This window comes from Barbus barbus (assembly GCF_936440315.1).
Source record: "Barbus barbus genome assembly, chromosome: 37".
NCBI classification, from domain to species: domain Eukaryota; kingdom Metazoa; phylum Chordata; class Actinopteri; order Cypriniformes; family Cyprinidae; genus Barbus; species Barbus barbus.
In genome coordinates, this window is record NC_136715.1 from 17,289,649 (window position 1) to 17,309,107 (window position 19,459).

Consider the following 19,459-nt stretch of genomic DNA (forward strand, 5'->3'; position numbering starts at 1 on the left):
CTGCAGAAGTGTTTGCTGCATTAGTGCACGCTTCTATTTTATCGCGTCGCGCCATTGTATGGTACAGTTTATTGTCTTTTCGCTTATTCAGTCGAACACTTTTTTTCCAGCAGGGTAACGATACATATACTGTGCTGCACACTATTGACAATATTGAGCTGAAGCTTGACGTTGCAAAATTTAAATCGCAAAACAAATTGCAATCGCAATATCTGTCAAAAAAAAAAATCGCAATTAGATATTTTCTCCAAATCGCATCAGCCCTAGTGATAGCCCTAATTGTTATAACATTTCACCGTATTAGCCTACTTTTTTCCCCCCTTTTCTCTATCTTTGATCGAATCAGTGCAGCATCGGTAAGCATAGCTTGGTAAGAGACTTCTTTCAAAAACATTTTACTGACCCCAAACTTTTAAACTGTAGTTTCGTCATACAGTCTTGTGACTGTTGATGTCACACAATCTGCCTTTGGCTTTACCAAGATCTCATTGGGATCATATCGTACAAACTGACAAGCAACAAACCGAACAGAATTAAACCATGTGAACTGGCTAAAAAAAAGTAAGAAGAAATGCCAACTATTCTCATTACTCAACCATCTTGGCCATCCCCTAGTTTTTCGTTTTGCTTTTGCTCGCTTCATAAAGCCCTGTCCCTGATGCGATCACCTCCCCAGATTATTTGGCATTAATGTCAAGGCAACTGCCATTTAGTGATGAATATGCAAAATGTAACCTTTGTGCAAGAGCTGTTGCAGCTCCATCTAAATCTGCCTGCTTCCTGTCTGATGTAAGATCCTCAGAACAATAGAGAGGTTGTTTGGCCTATGTAGCAGGTGCATCAACAGTTGTTAACGAACACCCCCCTCATTACCTTATTGCAATGCATGGGGATGGGAAGCGTCTGTTGGAGCCTCCGTCTTTCTTTACGAGAGAGAGAGAGAGATGAGGAAACGGCCTCCCATACGCCACTGAATTGTCACTTTGGTGTGTAGGAGGAAAGACTAACTGCTCTTTGAAAGGAAACCATGACATCTGTTTCCTTTTAGCTAGGTAGCATTGTGAAGATTGCCGAAAATGTTTTGTGTGCTCATGTACGTGAAGTTTCAATTTCGCTGGTAGACTTTCTGAAGAAGGGGGGGGATTTCTTTTAGCACATTTTCAGTGTGCTTAGAACCGTACCACAGACAACAAAGCGTTTCCTTTCACTAGGAAAAAAGGTTATTTATTATAGTGTGCATTGAAGTTATCAGGGCAAAGCAGATTGTATATATTGAGGTCTGTCGGTCGAAGATTGCACTCAGTACAATATTGGAGATGATATTGTTGATTTAAACAAAGGTCTCAGCTTAAAAGCTTAGAATAAGAGAATAATTGATCACCTGAGCTAAACCCGGGAAGACAAGTTCAACAGCAAAACGTAGATGTTGCCAAGTTAATCCTACAGTTGCAGGATAACCTATTGTAATCTTCTCTCTAACTCTTGTTGATAGTATAATGCATTATCTGCTCTGACAATAGTTGACCTGAAAGACAAAACCGTTGCCGTCACAATATCTTTATGGTGTCTCATGGTAGGATACCAGCTAAAGTATCATGAAACCTTGATTAAATTGTGTGAAAAATAAAACGTGAGATATAATGGCAAAATCAGCATGAGAAGCTTCCGTGCTGAGTGTGGTGGACTTCAATGAGGGACATTATTCCAGGGGCTTTTCTGTTGTATTACACAATGTATTATTACTACTTCTTATACACTGCAAATTGAAAAAAAAGAAAAAAGAAATGTAAAAAAATTTAACTTTAAATATTTGTTGAATGTCAGATAAAAATAGTGGATTTTAAAACATTTTTGGGGATTTTTTTTTTTTTCAATTTTGAATATAATTTAAATGTTGGAAATATTTAAGTGAACTATTTTATTTTTTATTTTTCTGATTTTTACAATTTTTTTTTTAATTGAAAACTGAAGAGAGACTTTGTAAATCCAAAACATAGGAGTAACATTTGAAATGTATTATTTCAATAACAAATCTTCAATAATGAACGTGACCATTACAAATTATCACAAACCGGATGTTCACAGAAGGTTCTCATGCTGTTGATTTAGCCGTTATATAGCATGTGCTATTTTCAATTGTTTACTTATGTGGAGATTAGGGAAGTTCCTGAATAGCGAATCCGTATTTGGAAAGGCATGGAAAATGAATAATGCGTTCTACGGAGCCACAAAAGAGACATGGTTAGCCGCGTACTAGCAGTAGCCTAGTACATAAAATTTCACTTACCACATAAACAGAGAGAGGTAAGGAGAGATGACTGATAGGATGTCGAATGATTTGCAGATCCTGAGCAGGTGCCCCTCCATAGTAGATTAGGCTGCGTGTGATTGCGAATCTAAAAAGTGAAAGTAAAAAACAAAAGCGCATTCTTAACTGATTTCAATGTGTTGCATATTAATAAAGGCTCCCTGAAAGCAATGAAATATATTTTTCTTGTATATATTCCGTATTTATTCCCGTTACTGTTGATGTAGTACACATCATTACCTTTCCGAATACCGTATTCGGATTCAGGCACATGCCTAGTGGAGATGCTCCAGATGGACGTTTTTGCCAGTTAAATGTCTGTGGTTTCGCTTTATAAAATGCAGTCAGATTAAAAGCTCATCTTTCTATTTAATCGTTATTTAATTTTGTGGCAGTTTGCCTTGCATCTTGTGAGAATGGCATTTGAAGAACTATCATTAAGTAATGTGGTATTTTGAGGCTTGGGCATTGCGATACTTCTGTAGCACCGGTGCACTGTACAATCCTAATTAGTATTAGTGTAGCTTTACACTAATATCTGTTACAGTGCTTGTGGCAGCGTGCTTGAGCTGCGTTATTAATTGCAATCTCTAACACATTTTGTAACACAACACCGTAAACTGAGCTTGAGTACTTAAGAGAGAATGTTTCTAACGGATTGGATGTGCTTCTCGAATTATTTTCACATTTTGTATGAATTGGCAGTGTAATTGAATTGATTTTAAACTAAATCAGTTCCCAAGTTAGTTTTTAACAAATCTTGGCCGTCCTTTTTCTCTCAGATCAGACATTCTTTGGCTTAACGCTGTAATGACACCTGTCACTTCGCTTAGCAAACGCAGGCCAATAATCTGAGTTAACTGGATCATCGTTGCTCTGGAAAACAGATAGACGCAGCAGGTGCAACAGCACAAAGAAGTCTCAGAGACATGGGCTGGGAGCAGGCGGCCTGAAAGAAGTAGTTTCCACCCATTCAAGCTTAACCTTGGTAGACAAGAGACCACTGAAACCCGCCAATAGCTGTAACTTAACCGCCATGTGAATACATGCATTTCATTACTCGGCTGTGGAAACTAACACATGCACACTCAGGGTGAGCCCAAGATGGTGATTTATGAATGCAGAAATTAATTCCAGACCTAGGCTTAATCTGCATCTGGGAATACTGGCCTGGATGAATTTTTTATTTTTTTTTTACTTTTATGCTTGGTTTAGCTATGAGTATATGGCAGGGCAAAATTTCAACTTAGGGCCATATTTCAGATACAACGTTTTGGTAATGTGACCGCGAGTTTTCTTGATAATGAGATGGAACTTTCTATAAATGCTTGCTTAAAAGTGCCTGTTTATAATTTTTTTTTTTTCTCCAGGCGAAACCATTTGACAAGGCAGTAAACCCAATTTCAGTTTTGCCGAGTTATGACACATTTTTGTAGTCCTTTCAAAATTGAGAATTTAAAGTAATTTAAACCTATAAAATAAAACTATTTCCATAACGCCACTATTGATTTATTGATTGAGTTTATTTCTTTCTTGCTTTCCTTCCTTTGTTTATCTTTCAAGAAGCTGTTGGGGCATTAGAAAACCTCACTAATGATGTATGTAGGTTAAAAGCAGTAAACAATGTAGGTCAAAACAATGCAGTCAGCTTTACCTGATGGTGGTGGAACCTTTTTTGTCTCCGTTTAGGTGTGCCCTTATCTTAAAATTTCAAAAATGTAGATATCATCTTCATAGTAATGCTAGGGATGTAACAAGTCACCCAACTCATGATGCGATACGACTCAGAATACTGATTTCATAATTAGGGATGCAACGATACCGCTTTTTCAAAACCGATCCGATACCAAAAATTCGGAGTATCGGCCGATACCGATACCAATCCGATATCACTGGGGGTTTTCTTTACCTTCAAAACCAAAGAATGTATACAATTCACTTGGTCATTAAGATTTATTTATATTAGGTAAAGAAAAGAATACCAAGTCTGACTGCACATTACTTGATGAAAAAGGGGAAAAAAATGTATGGCTGACAACTTTATTAAGAAAACTGAATGATGCAGTAGCAAAATTAACAGTAATTTCAACAGTTACTAGTTGTATCACAATCTTAACAATATTACTGCAATTATCAAATTAAATTATTTTCTGAAGAAAATCCAAAAAGTAATGTTCTAAATCTAGTGAATCTTAAATCAGAACGGTAGCAAGCTGCAACACAGTGCTTATTATAAAGTATACCTTATACTCATGAAAAATAGCAGAAAACAAACAAACACTAGTATAACAACCAAGACAAGTATAGACTTCACCAGTAACATAAACCTGCTTCAGGATTCACTTGATCATCATTGGCAGGTTTTTTTTTAAGAATATTAGCATTTCTGCTCTCTCTGCTTTTAGTCGGTTCCTTCTTTCATCTAGAATGTTGGAGGCAGTGCTAAAGTCTTTCACTCTCAACACTGGTACAGGGGGCAGAGAGAAACGCTGATGCAGTAGCAGCAAGGGCAGGGAAACGAAGCTTGTTCACTGCCCAGTAATGGAATGGGTTTTCAGACCGAGGGATAATTTGCTCTGTCATATACGTTTGTATTTGAAGAGCACTAATGGTGATTCCTCCTCCAGGTTCTTCTTGCTCCTTGAGAACTTCATCGAACATCATCATGAAGGTGCTCTTGCTTGTGTGTCCGCTTGACCCACTTGCTTCTGCATGAGAAAACTTCTCTGCTGGATCTGCTGTAGCAGCTAAGGCAGTAGTTGTCCTCCTCTTCAGTGCATCTTCCATCTTCTCGACCTCCTGTATCAGGGCATTTTTTGCATTCCTGGTAGCATCTGCATTTGAAAAGCATCTGAGACAAAACATGCAGAATAAATAGTCTATTTTATACAAATGTTACATGGTCATTATACAGGTATATCAAAGATGCCAGTTGTCATCTTGTAATGAAAATAAGATAACCTATCTATCATCATACCCATCAAACATAATTTATCTTTATCCTTTTTTATTTATTTATTTTAAAATTTTTTGGAATTGTTTCTTAAACTAATTAAAAATGAATGCATTTATTGTGTTTGCGATGAAAGTGCAACTGTTAGTGAAATGATTTACAGATGCATTCTGATAAAATTCCAAGCAGCAGTGTAATTACTTTTTATTGGTTGTTGAAAAAATTTTTTTTAACTAAATAATTACTTATTTTTCGGAATAAATAAAGACTTATTTGATGTCTCAAAACCACAGACAATTTTCATATATTGGTCAGACATAACGAAAATAAATGACAAACATGCAACTAAAATAAATAATTTTATATAAAGGCCAAATTTGATCATATATAATACAATTATAAGTGGTCGTTATCTGTCATCCAGTCACTTAACAAAAAAATCAACTCTTCAGAATGAAAAAACTAATTATATATAATGTGATTGTTCTAATGTGACTAATTTGTGACTAAGGCATAATGCTTCGGACGGCTTCACATTAAAACGAACGTAAACCTGCAGAATATGGAAAGCATTTTATGTGTGTGCATAGACTTTTAGCTTACCTGTCTTTGTACCGTGGGTCAAGTAAAGTGGTTCATCCTCGATGTAACCAAATCGTGTGTTGACTGCTTGTAGTAGTGCACTCTTCATTGTTTTAATCCCTGTGTCTGTGTCTCTCTCCTGAGACCGCAAACGTTTCAGAACTGAAACTGTTGGAATGACATCCGCTGTGGTTGAACTGGATGAGCTTATGGTTCGCGTCAGTTCTTCAAATGGTGACAGTACGATCATTGTTTTTTCCAGTAATGCCCAGTGGTTTGCAGTCAGCATTGCAGGCAGTTCATGGTCTGCAGCAAAGGCTCATAAGGTTCGCTTCTGTTCAAGGATGCTCTGAATCATATAATATGTACTGTTCCATCTGGTTTTGACGTCTTGCTGAAGACGTTTCAGGGGTATTTGAAATTCACGCTGAATGTCCTCCAACCGCGAGTATGCTAATGGTGAATGTTTGAAGTGCGCCACAATTTTTCTGGCACTTGCAATTGCGTCGCTCACGCTTCATTGGGACAAAAGTCCCTCGTTAACAGCAAGCTGTAATGAGTGCGCGACACAGCCCAAACTAGGGACTCCCAAATCATCCATCGCTTTCTTCATATTGCTGGCATTGTCCCTCAAAATCACATGCACTTTGGATATAGGGATTTTCCACCCATCAAGCATTTCTTTGATTGAATCTGAAATCACCCTGCTGGTGTGTGACCCTCTCATTTCCTTTACGTGTAGCACGGCACTCTGCAAATCATAACTATCATTCAACCAATGTGCCGTTGAACTTAGCAGGGACATGGGGCACACTTCGGAGCTCCAAATATCTGTAGTGAAGCTGAAGGACTGCACATCTTTTAATTGGTCTGCAATGTGTGAGGAAACTCTGGAATACAGCTCAGGCAAAGCGGTCTCGGAAATGTATGTTCTAGATGGCAAACTATATCGTGGTTCCAGATGTTCCATGAGGCGACGGAAACCAGTGTTTTTGACAACAGAGAGGGGCTGATCATCTAGAACAATGAATTGAAGTACCTTTTCTGATATTTTTACAGCTTTAGGGTTCTGATTGGGAAGTTTTTCTTGCCTCTGAAACACATCTGTCAAGGTCAGCTGCTTTGACTCATCCTTTTTCCGTTTGATTTGCGCAAACTCCTCGTGTTCTTTTGCATGATGCTTCTGAAGATGCTTGATTAAATTTGTCGTATTGTAATTCGAAACACCACTTCCACCTCTTGAAACTTTGGCTTTGCAAATATTACAATTTGCAGTGCTACTCGCTGATGTATCAAACCCAAATCAAATAAATAAATTCAAATAAAATAAATCTCTTTATATAAACAAGGCTTTGCATGTGCTCTTTCCATTTGAAAATTAGAGACAACCACTGCATTTTTAGCACTATCCAAACAAAAATATGCTGCATATGCAGCATGAGCAGTTTTTGATTTAATCTAGATTGTATTATTTCGACATTTTAATCAAAAACAGAATGGTCTGACTTTAACTTTGTGAAACTATACCATATCAAACTTCTGAAGGAAACAAAAACAGCAGATGGGCTGAATGAGAACGCTAATTCACTCTCTGACAGCAGGTGGCTCTTATTGAGCAGCAGAAATACAGCTTTTCCTTGGTCACCGCTGCAAGCGGAAATGCATTTAATATGCATTATACAGAGGCAAGGTGAAAAGAAAATACCATCAAAACTTTTCTGGAGACCGTTCCCCTTAGAGATACATTCATATAACCCCACACCATCAACTGTATCACGGTTCATTTAACATCTCAACCAAATTGTCACATTTTAATAGATTTTCAAACGACTCAATGGGGGAATGGTTACACCCCTAAGTAATGCTGACATTTTCGCAAACATTAGTGAAATCCACCTTCTGTAATGTCAGTCGACTTGAGCTTTTAGCCTGTTGTCCACATGCCACATGTACAAGGCAGTGCGGAGAGTTTGTTTTCAAGAAATTCCTTCTGGTGTTTTTTTGTCATGAAAAATGTAAGTGGCAACCTAAAGAAAATTATAGGGTGACATTGAGATTTATTGGACATTTTAAGAAAGTCCATAGAGACACTCATTCAGTCTGTTACCTTACCCAGGAGAGATGGAAAAACAACAGAGAGAGGCTCTCAGCACAAAAATGGGGAAAGATATGACATTTTCCATCTAAACTGCAACGTCCACAAACAGGCTTTCATTGACCTCAGACAGGTTGGTTTAGTTGGGGCGTGCATAGCAGGTGTTTTTTTTTTTTTTCTTTCACGTCCAGATGCTTGACACATTCTGCTTCATTCACCCTGTTCTGTAATGTTATTGCAGGTGCTGAGACACTTGGGTTGGATCCTTAAAAAGCGTTTGCCTTGCGAAAATAAAGCTGATAGTGTGGTAAGTATAAATGCATGTTGGTGCTAAGATGGCTTTTTTTCTCTAATGAAAATGGAAAAACTTTTTTTTTTTTACCTGTTGTTTTTGTTTTTGTTTTGTCTTTGCATATTTGTCACACTTAAAAGATTCAGATCATCAAACAGATTTTAATATTACACAAAGATAATGCAAGTAAATACAAAATGCAGTTTTTAAATGATGATTTCATTTATTAAGGGAAAAAAGCTGTCCAAACCTACCTGGCCCTACGTGAAAAATTAATTGCCCCCTCCTGTTAAATCAAAAGAACTGTGATTAACCACATTATTTTAGAAAGCTGAGTTAAATTTCACAAGCCACAACCATCCCTGATTACTGCCAGACCTGTTGAATCAGGAAATCACTTAAATAGAACCTGTCTGACAAAGTGAAGCATGCTTAAAGAACAACACATCATGCCGTGATCTAAAGAAATTCAAAAACAGATGAGAAACAGAATAGTTGAAATGTATCAGTCTGGAAAGGGTTATAAAGCCATTTCTAAGGCTTTGGGACTCCAGCGAATCACGGTCAAGAGCCATTATCCACAAATAGAGAAAACTTGTAACAGAGGTGAACCTTCCCAGGAGTGGCCAGCCTACCAAAATTACTCCAAGAGCGCAATGTCGACTCATCCAGGAGGTCATAAAAGAACCCAGAACAACATCTAAAGAACTGCAGGCCTCACTTGCCTCAATTAAGGTCAGTGTTCATGATTCAACAGTAAGAAAGAGACTGGGCAAAAACAGCATCCATGGAAGAGTTCCAAGGCAAAAGCCACTGCTGACCAAAAAGAACACAAAGGCTCATCTCACATTTGCCAAAAAATATCTTGATTATCCCCCACAATTTTGGGCAAATATTCTGTGGACTGATGAGACAAAAGTTGAACTTTTTGGAAGGTGTGTGTCCCGTTACATCTGGTGTAAAACCAACACAGCATTTCATAAAAAGAACATCATACCAACAGTCAAACACGGTCCGGCCATCAGTTTGACCTCAAGCTCAATTGCACTTGGGTTATGCAGCAGGACAATGATCCCAAACACACCAGCAAGTCCACCTCTGAATGGCTCGAGAAAAACAAAATGAAGGTTTTGGAGTAGCCGAGTCAAAGTCCAGACTTAAATCTGATTGAGATGCTGTGGCATGACTTTAAACAGTCCTTTCATGCTTGAAAATCCTCCAATGTGGCTGAATTAAAACAATTCTGCAAAGAAGAGTGAGCCAAAATACCTCCACAGCGATGTGAAAGTCTCCCTGCCAGTTATCGCAAACGCTTGATTGCAGTTGTTGCTGCCAAGGGTGGCACAACCAGTTTTTAGGGGGTATTTACTTTTTCACGTAAGGCTAGGCAGGTTTGGACAGATTTTTTTCCCTTAATAAATGAAATAATTATTTCAAAACTGCATTTTGTATTTACTCGGGTTATTTTTGTGTTATATTAAAATTAGTTTGATGATCTGAATCTTTTAAGTGTGACAAATATGCAAAAAAAATAAAAATAAATAAACGGAATGGGGGCAAAACCTTTTCACGGCACTGCTTATATATATACACAGTGCTTCCCACAGGATTTTGTGAGACTTGTGACGACAGGTGACGTCACACATTAATTTGCATATGACGTCACTGTGTCAAGTCTGTGTTCAGACAAGTTTTCACTTCAGATCTGTTCTACTCTATGAACTGTCACATCGTCTGATAAAATCAATATACATCTAACTTACCCTAAAAAGCGACTGTATGCGGTGGTTTTGGCTGTTTATTTACTGTTCAGTGCACTGCCTGTGTCTGAGTAACAAACTATGCACATATTAACAGACGAATGATGTTCATATTTAAAAGTCCAAACAGTCAGTAAGCGACAGGTGCTTGGAAACGCTGTTTTGTAAATGATTTACTGACGAGTCTGTTGCGGTACGGCCAGCTGAATGCGCTGCTTCTCTGCCGCTCGCTGCACAGAAGAGATGCCAAGAGAGGTGACACTGTGCCGGGAGAGTCAGACCTCGCGCTCGTGGGGCAGTACTGGCAACATCTTCCAACTGAATGAAAGCTAAGTTTTTTTAAAAAGAAGTCGCGGCCGTGTGTGTGAGACGCGGGAGCTGATGGCAGCGGGCAGTGGGTATTTGTGGCAGTCGATGTGGATATTGTAGCGGGCTGCTAGAAATAAATCAACCTATAGGAAGCAGTGTAGTAAAAGTGTTTTACAATACAATATGATCACAATAAGTACATTGTATTTATTTTTGGATGCAAATACATAGTTAAGGCCACCTAATGTAAAGTGGAACAAAATAAATAAATCTGAGTCAAAATTTAGTGTTTTGAAGTTAGCGTTCGCTACAAAAACATAATTATAACATTACCAATTAGCTTCAGTCATGATTCATTAACTGATACACCCCAAACCAAGAAAGCAGAGTTTCCCACTGATAATTACAGCATTGTAGTAGTGTTAATGTGAAGGCAACCATTATCATATGCACAAGACCGTCATCAGATCACAAACTTATATGGTGCCTAGCATGTAATTTATAAATTCAATAATCTGCTTTTTATAATGGGCCAAAGGTGACAGCTTTATCCCGAGTTGCCTTTTAACTGTTACGTTTTGAGAGCAGACAAAAACTTCTTTAATGTAATCGCTAATGCTAATGCACTCAAATAAGAACGATGAATGAGTCTGTGTGTACTGGCACTCTAGCTAAAGTAAGTGATTTTGGCAGGTGGTGATATGATGTAACCTTGCTGAACAGCTCCAGCGAGATCATGTTCCAGCAGACCTTTAGGCAGTGATTGTTCCACATGTTCCAGAAACACCCCATCCTAAGGGTCTACATGTGTAAAAAACACACCAGCAGCAGAACCGGGTCGAAGGGTAGTTCCTTTATCACTGTAAATAAGATGCCTCCCCTGTTAACCAGGTCTCCACAGACCTTGAATATGTTACTCATTAGTCATTTCTGCTGTCTGAGTTGCGTTATAGTGAGTTCCTGGAAATGCTGTCAGTGCACTCAGTTCATATGGAGATGAATAACTCTCATAACTGACTGGGAGTGGTTAAACAAATATGCTATTGAGTATTGGCTTTCTCTGAGCTCTAGCATTGATTATGGTCATTTGTTTGCCTGGTCAGTTATCATTCATTATCTACTGCTTTTTATCACATTCTGGATACTCTAGGTATGCCAGATAAAACAACACATTTGAGGTTACATTATTGCAATTCTGACAATAACTGTGAATCTTACAAACACACAAACACACACACACACACACACACACAAAAGTCCAGATCATGTCATCCCAGTGTCAAAAGAGGGAAAAATAATTTCTATAATTTATTAATGATACACACTTTTTTTTTTTTTTTTTTTTGGCAAGGATGCATTAAATTGATCAAAAGTGACAGTAAAGACATTTGGACGGCAGCAAAGTTCCTTGATTATTACGCCAGAATGAGAGTATAGTTCCTCGCCATATCGGTCTAGAAAATCGCAACTTTTCATTTTCTGTCGGTCTTAGTACACGATGTAACTAAATAAGTCAAGCATTAAACTCTTTGGTCATTTTTGAGCGAGATGCTAATGGTCTAATCCGATTCAATAATCCATGCTAAGATAAGCTAAAAGTGCTACCGCCAGACCCGGAGATCGGCTGAATGGATTAAAAAAAAAAACGGTAAAACTCAACAGTTTAACTCTAGGGGAGTGTTCCTTTAAACTAATTGGCACAAGCTGATTGGTTCAGGTTGCATACGCAGCCAATGAGCTTGCTGCTTTACATTTAAATGGATGTTTAGCATTCACTTGAGCATTTCACAGCACACTTTCAGAGTTCCTTTGAAACCCTTCACCTCCCCAGCTCCACTTGTATAGATCTGCTTGTTTAGTCTTAAATGCTCTCAGCACCGTATAGGCATATGCATTAGCAGTAGCAAGTTCCTGTACTTGATTTGCAGCAGCAGCAGTAATTTAGGAGCAGCAGCATAACAGATATATTGCGCCAAGACCCAATACTGTCATATCCATTATAATGCTAAAATCTTCAGAGTTGTCATGATAGAAATAACACAATTATTAAAATTGTTGTCTTTGTGGGGAAATAGGCTGGACAGGTTTTGTGAGATTCAAGCCTTGAGGTGCTGTAACACATTTGTCCTTTGACATACACTTCAATGCCTCACCTTTGATCCAACACGGTGTTGAATTTAGTGATTCATACTACAGAAAGAATGTGTAGGCTGTAGGGTCAGCTTCAGCTGCTTTACTCATAGTTTGGCTCTGTAGCTGCTGGCAATCAGGCCACATTTAGTGTCACTCGTTAACAGAGGCAAGTAAGTTCATTAAACACACTCAACACGTCTGTGTCTGTGCTGCACAACATCAAATCAGCTCCAGGATCATTCAGTTACAGGATGGTAACATTTTTCACACAGATTCAAAAACAACATGCTGTTGACTTGTTTATTAATTAATCAACAACAAAGGACTAAGTAATGATGAGTGCGTACATGTAGGTATGCTAATTAGCATCAAAATTATGTCAAAACAAACAAATGTCAATATTGATAATTATTCTCACATTCTTTTTTTTAAATCGATTCTAGAAAGGATTTTTTTTTTTGGTAGCCATGGTAAAAATGTTGTTTTCTTTCAAAATGCTTCCTCCTCCTGTAAAAACAAATCACATTGTTGTTTTTCTAAATGACATTGCTTCTCAAAGTGCCGGAGGAGGGCAGAAATATTATGCAATCCCCATGGTCCTCCAGGAATCCAGGCAGTTTAGATCTTGTCCTCATGTTACCTCCCATTCTAGTTGCCCTCTGTCAAGTCCTGGTTTGGAGCAGCGTGTCGCCTCCCTTTCCAGCAACTCCCACCTGTGCGGCAAAGATAAAATTGTTGATATGAGAGTCAACATTTCATTACAAAAATGCTGTGAACAGCCACCTCAGACAGAAAAGTGACAGCCGCGCTCACCCAGAAGCAATGTCACAACATATGACGATAACCTTCCCTGTCTCTGATATGTCCTTCTGTTACATCAGCCACAAACTTGCCTGTTTTCAAAAGTTGCCATGTGGTGTTTACTTTAAGCTGTTAGGCTCAGGATTTAACACCTCCAAGGATTTAAAATTAGCTTTACAAAATTAGCAATGCAACAGCATAAAAATGGAGGTTTCAAAATTGTATTTGTCAAAAGATGCAAGCTGTTTGTTTGTAAATGAAATGCCATCAGATCCACCTTAATCTTTGTGATAATTATATATATATAAAAAAGACTTAGTTTTCAGTGTGTAAAATATAATTTCTTGTTTATTTATGACTTTATACATGATAGATCTGCAATCATCTTTACTTTTGGTTGTGAACGAAAGTCAACTTTCAAACGTTCAATATATGTGCAAAGCAGCGTGTCTGTAAATGCGCAATTTTGTGGCATATTTTTACTGATTAGTTTGCTAGCTGCAGTTACAAACCACTGTAGCAAATTGTCTCTGGTAAGAGAGTGTTGAATTGAATTAGCTTTAAACAATTGTTTAATCACTTTCAGTGAGCAATTGCAAACAATCTCAGAAAAATATACTAAAAACATTAATCAAGAATTTGACATGTTTCATTTGCAATAAAATGTGTTTATTTAAAAGTCATACATTTCAATTCCATGATGTTTATTGTGATTTTGAACAAGGCTAACTGCTTACTTAGACACTGTTGGAATTGCAGGAGGCTTTAGAGTCTTTTGTCCTTTGCAGAATGACTTTGATCCAACTTTTGTTGGAGCCGAAACTAGACGGTTTTATGATCCCATAGTGGCTGTGGTTATATGCTTTATAGGAGATGGGCTGGATTTTAAAACACATTCTCCTGTGTGCAGAGATGACTGTATTCAAGCTATCCATAGGCTGACGTACTGAAGAGTGTAAACATTGTGTTTGTAACTGAAGCATCCATAATGGCAGATTTATTTCATCTGTAGGGCAGAGGTTAAAGGATTCTTGATAAAATGCACTTCGAGGCCTAAGGCGGATGTATACGTGTTTGACCGCAGCCTGTGCGATCCATTGACCTGCTTCTAGGACACTTCGCACAAAAGAAGAAGAGTAGGGAGATCCATTAATGGCCCTGATGTGTCATACTTCCTCCACCCCTCCATGTTCAGACAGACACTGATGGATCCAGATCCTAAAGTAGGTCAGATGAGGTGACGTGTTAATCTCGCTGGTCCAATTTTATTTTATTTTTCGCCCTTCGGAGATTAGGTTGCATCACAAGCAGTTTAGCCCAGCATCTGTCTTAATCGCTTGTGACCGCATTCGCTAGCATGTGGCATCTAATAAGCAACGGTCATTGTTCCTGCCGGATTGATTGGGCTGCTTTGCCTTTGAACTCGACCTGATTGTTAGATGCTGATGGAGGGATGCGAGCCATGTGCTGATTTCTCCAAAAGCGTCTGGTGGAAATGGTGTTGACATAATTGCCAAGAAAAATGGTACTGTTGTCTGGATGTGGGGTGACGGTAGCACGTCTGCTTCAGAGCTGCTCTGTTATGTGCTGTGACATTACTTTGGTTTACAAGTAGCCAAGTGTTTCATGAAGAACAGTTAGAGAAATATACTATACAAATGTAATTATAATTTTATGAAATTATAATACCTGGGCGTGTTTGGAAGAGAGAGAGAGAAAAAAAAAAAAATAAAAAAAAAAAATATATATATATATATATATATATATATATATATATATATATATATATATATATATATATATATATATATATATATATATATATATATATATATATATATATATATATATATATATATATATACATATATATACATACACACACACACACATGTATGTGACCCTGGGGCACAAAACCATAGCAATAGTCAAAAATACATTGTATGGGTCAAAGTTATTGATTTTTGTTTCATGCCAAAAATCATTAGGATGTTAAGTAAAGATCATGTTCCATGAAAGTATTTTGTAAATTTCCGACTGTAAATATATCAAAACTTAATTTTGATTAGTAATATGCATGGCTAAGAACTTAATATGGACAACTTTAAAGGCGATTTTCTCAATATTTAGATTTTTTTGCACCCTCAGATACCAGATTTTCAAATAATTGTATCTCAGCCCAATATTGTCTGATCCTAACAAACCATACATCAATGGAAAGCTTATTTATTCAGCTATCAGATGTATAACCCTTATGACTGGTTTTGTGGTCCAGGGACACACACACTTTATATTTCTTACACAAGATAATAATAATAATAATAGCATTGTTTTTTGAAAATTAACAAGGCAGTGTTTTATGAATTAATTATGTTCATATATTTAGTATTTTCTAGGGCTGTCGCGTTAAAAATCGTCGACTTCATTTTGCTCGTGTCGACTAACCGGCAAAATACCGAAAGTGGCGCGTTTCACAGACGAATCCATAAAACACATTTTAAGACTCTTTTCCATGGTTGCATGATATATTAAACCTATTTAAAAATCATAATTATGCAAAATTGTGAATTCACAAACGCTATGATTTAATTAAATAATGATATGCGATGCAGTTTTAATACAGTATCTGTGTTTTAATTATTTACATGCGTGTAGTTAAGTACGTGCGTCGCACAGCGGCTCCGTTCACAGTAGTTCCGCAGAAACTTATCATTTACATGTGGAGCGTCTCACACTCCATCTCTGCATGTTGTTGTGAGTTTGGGTTTATTATAACGTTCATCTGGGAACGCAACATGCGCCATTTCATCAGATTTGTAAGGTAAATAATTTATAAATCTACACAAACAAAGGAGAATACATCGCGATTTCAAAATAAAAGCTCAAACCCTCACTCTGAGTTTACACGGTTTGATCTCCACATATTCATGTAATTACAGCGGCTGTAGCCTTTCTGGCATAAAGAAATGGCCAAATATTAAAGATTAAGTGTACATTTGAATTAAATGGTGCTTGGTCAATATTAAACAGTAATGTGTAAAAATAATCGTCAGGCCGTCGGTGTCCCCTGCAGGCCTTTGTTGTAATGCGTAATCTATATTAGCTCTATTGTTTATAATACATTATGTATTTTAACAGTTTTGTTCAATAAAACCATATGATTTCTTGCTTTTGATACTTTATTTGAACTAATTATTATTGCATCATTGCTATTATATATGTACTTTAAGTCATTTTAAAAGCTATTGTTCACTTAAATCCATTTTTATTACCACAAAAATAATAAAACAATTATAATCATTGGGCCCTATGAAATCCGTTTTATTTCCAAAATCAGTTTTTTTTTTTTATCAAAAAGCCTGTCTAATTAATTGAGTTTTACAGTTTTATTTGTACCAAATTCTGTTTTCCATTATTTTCTGGATTCCATTTGAATTGTTCCATTAAATTTTAATAATAAAACGCATATCCAATTAATTGATTTTATATAAAAAAAAAAGTACTTTTCAGAAATACCGCACATTTACATTTTTCACCTAAACATTCTGGTAAATACTCTTTTAAAAAAGTGTTTTTTGATTATAATTTTATTAGTAGTAGCCTAGAACACGTGGATATGAACACAGCACTTTATGGCTACATACTATTTTGTATAATTAATTTGTAAATACAGTTTCTATTAGTGTTTTTAATATTTATGTTGCTGTTATGTTTTTATTTAAAAGGCATTGATATTTTATCATATTAAATATATACATATTCTAAATATGTTATTGGGATGGTGAAATATAAATATATTTAAATCTATATCTCAACTGCTGACCCTTTAGAATCAGCTATAAACTAAAAGCAACTATAAGCAAAGGTGTGCATTTGTATTGCTTTTAAAACATTGCTCTGTTTGTCTGACCAGCCTGACACCACAGCATGGGCTCCAGCAATAATCTGAGTTTGGGACAGGACTATCTCTTGGTCCTTTTTTTCCTCCCACATCTACTTAAATATGCTGTGGTTTTGTGAAATTTAGGAGTAATAATTTACATTATGCTTAGAAAGCTGTTTATCTGTCTGTAACATTGCTTGGAAGCAGGTCAAACATAATCTCCACAATTCATGGCACTCTTGAGACAGATTTTTAATGCTTATGCTTTTGGGGTATTTTCTTTTGTGCTTAATTGGTGGAAGAGGAACACTGACTGTGAAGAATGTCTTGAGGAATTTGCGTCCAACGGTCAGTGTTACACAAGAACACAAGCTCTCCAAGCTTCTCATTGTTCACTGAGGCCCTCAGAGGTTTGAGAGGATCAAGTTCATTGTTGTCAAGGGAGTCATGTGAAAAGCCCAGAGTACCATTGCCAAACACACACACACCGAAAGGTGTAATCAGCCTCTTCTAAATAGTTAAGTGTGTAGTTTTTCAATGCTAAAATACTTTCTCCTCCCAGTTCAATGAGACTACTGTTAGTCATAAAGAAGAGTGTAAACACTGGGGCTTTGTGGTGCTTTCGAAATATTGCTGTTTGCATCATCAGCCAGACATTCTTAGTCTTTAAAAATAAGATTTACGTAGTCCAGGCTGAATTAATAATAGTTCAGACAGAATTAATAATTCATGATATTCTTGAAGGCTTATATTAGTGAAGATTTATTGACTACTTTTTTTGTCCCTAAAAAATGTTTCTTGTCCTTTGCATGTTTTCGGCAAACGGAGCAGGCCATCATGTTACACCTATTTTTCCGCACACACGTTGATGGATTAGAGCAGGGCTATTAAATTAGCTTCATTTGAGGGCCAGATTATCGAACTGAAAATTTGAAGGGGGCCAAGGGGGTGGGGGCCATCCCGATCTCTTTCTGGGGGGACCTATAAAATTAGAAATTAAACTGAAGTCTAAAATCTATAAAAGGTTAACATTAGTGCTGTCCGTCAATCGATTAAAAAAATATTAATCACATTTTTCTGTAATTAATCACAATTAATCGCATATTTATACTGTCATAATTTCACACTGATCCTCCAAATTAATGTAACAACATATAGTATATTTGAAATGTTTTAATGGCATCTTTTTTCCAAGTAGCCTATTATTAATGAAGTATTGCTACCAATACTGCTACTGGTGTCTCTATTAAATGCATTGTAACTCAATTTTACCTATTAATTATAGCCATTCAACATTACAGTATAATTTAAAGCCATTATTTTTTACATTTTAATAAGCTCTGAAATATGAAGTGATTTTAAATCAATCTTCACAAACTATAATTTGTATATGCATAAACTATACAGATTAATAGTACGTAGCACCTGAAAATAGTCCCTAGCTATACCTAGTTGGGGACTATTTTCAGGCGCTGCGTAATATCATTGCTCCTGCTGCACCCATGGTACGGCAGCAAAGTTCCTTGATTATTACGCTGGAATGGGAGTATAGTTCCTAGCCATATCGGCCTAGAAAATCACAACTTTTCCTTTTCCGTCAGTCTTAGTACACGATGTAACTACAGAAGAGTCAAGTTTTAAATAGGAAACATATCTCAACTCTTTGGTCAAACGGTCTAATCAGATTCAATGATCTATGCTAAGCTGCGTTAAAAGTGCTACCGCCAGACCTGGAGATCGGCTGAATGGATTCGAAAACGGTAAAACTCAACTGTTTTGCTCTTGGAGAGTTGGAAAATGAGCCTATTTTCAAAAATAGTGGCGTGTTCCTTTTAAGACTACGTTTACGAGGTAACTCGCCAAAACTGCATATTTTGACATAATTGTGTGTTTTCGTCCGTTGAAGCGCTACTGGTGCGCGGTCTAAAGTGGCTCGGTGTATGCGTACAGCCGATGGAGCAACCTTTCAAACTTCACTGCACCGTTTAGGCGGCGTAAGCCCAGGTATGTGCCGCCACATTCTCGGGTTATGAAGAATAAAGTTGGGAAGACTTAATCTTCCGAAATGAAGCAGCAATATCTTCTCAGGTAAAAGTCATTAAAACTGTGTAGGGACATGCTGGCCATCACACTGCTCTGACCTTAGCAGCCCGTATGTCTCCTATCATTTGACTCGCTCTTGTCGCTTATGACAGAACAGCTAATCACGATGAGCTTGTCTTCGGAAAAGATTATTTTATTCGCTTATGCCAGAAACTGCGAATCCCTTTTAAAACTGTCTGTTGTTCTCACTACATTGCATTGTTATATTTCAGAAAAGTTTTAACTAACTAACACGGTTAC

At 37.1% G+C, this 19,459-nt stretch overlaps 1 protein-coding gene across 3 annotated transcripts in view; it reads left to right on the plus strand.

The window, feature by feature from the left end:
• LOC306857071 (F-box-like/WD repeat-containing protein TBL1XR1) overlaps positions 1-19,459 on the plus strand; it is a 71,751-nt gene that overhangs the window by 40,669 nt on the left and 11,623 nt on the right. Inside the window, exon 3 of one of the 3 annotated variants that reach the window (XM_079396737.1) lies at positions 8,180-8,245. The exons of the other annotated variants lie outside the window; for them this stretch is intronic. The gene's annotated coding sequence lies outside the window, so the exon portion shown is untranslated. The remainder of the gene's footprint in view (positions 1-8,179; positions 8,246-19,459) is intronic. 3 annotated transcript variants of the gene reach the window in all.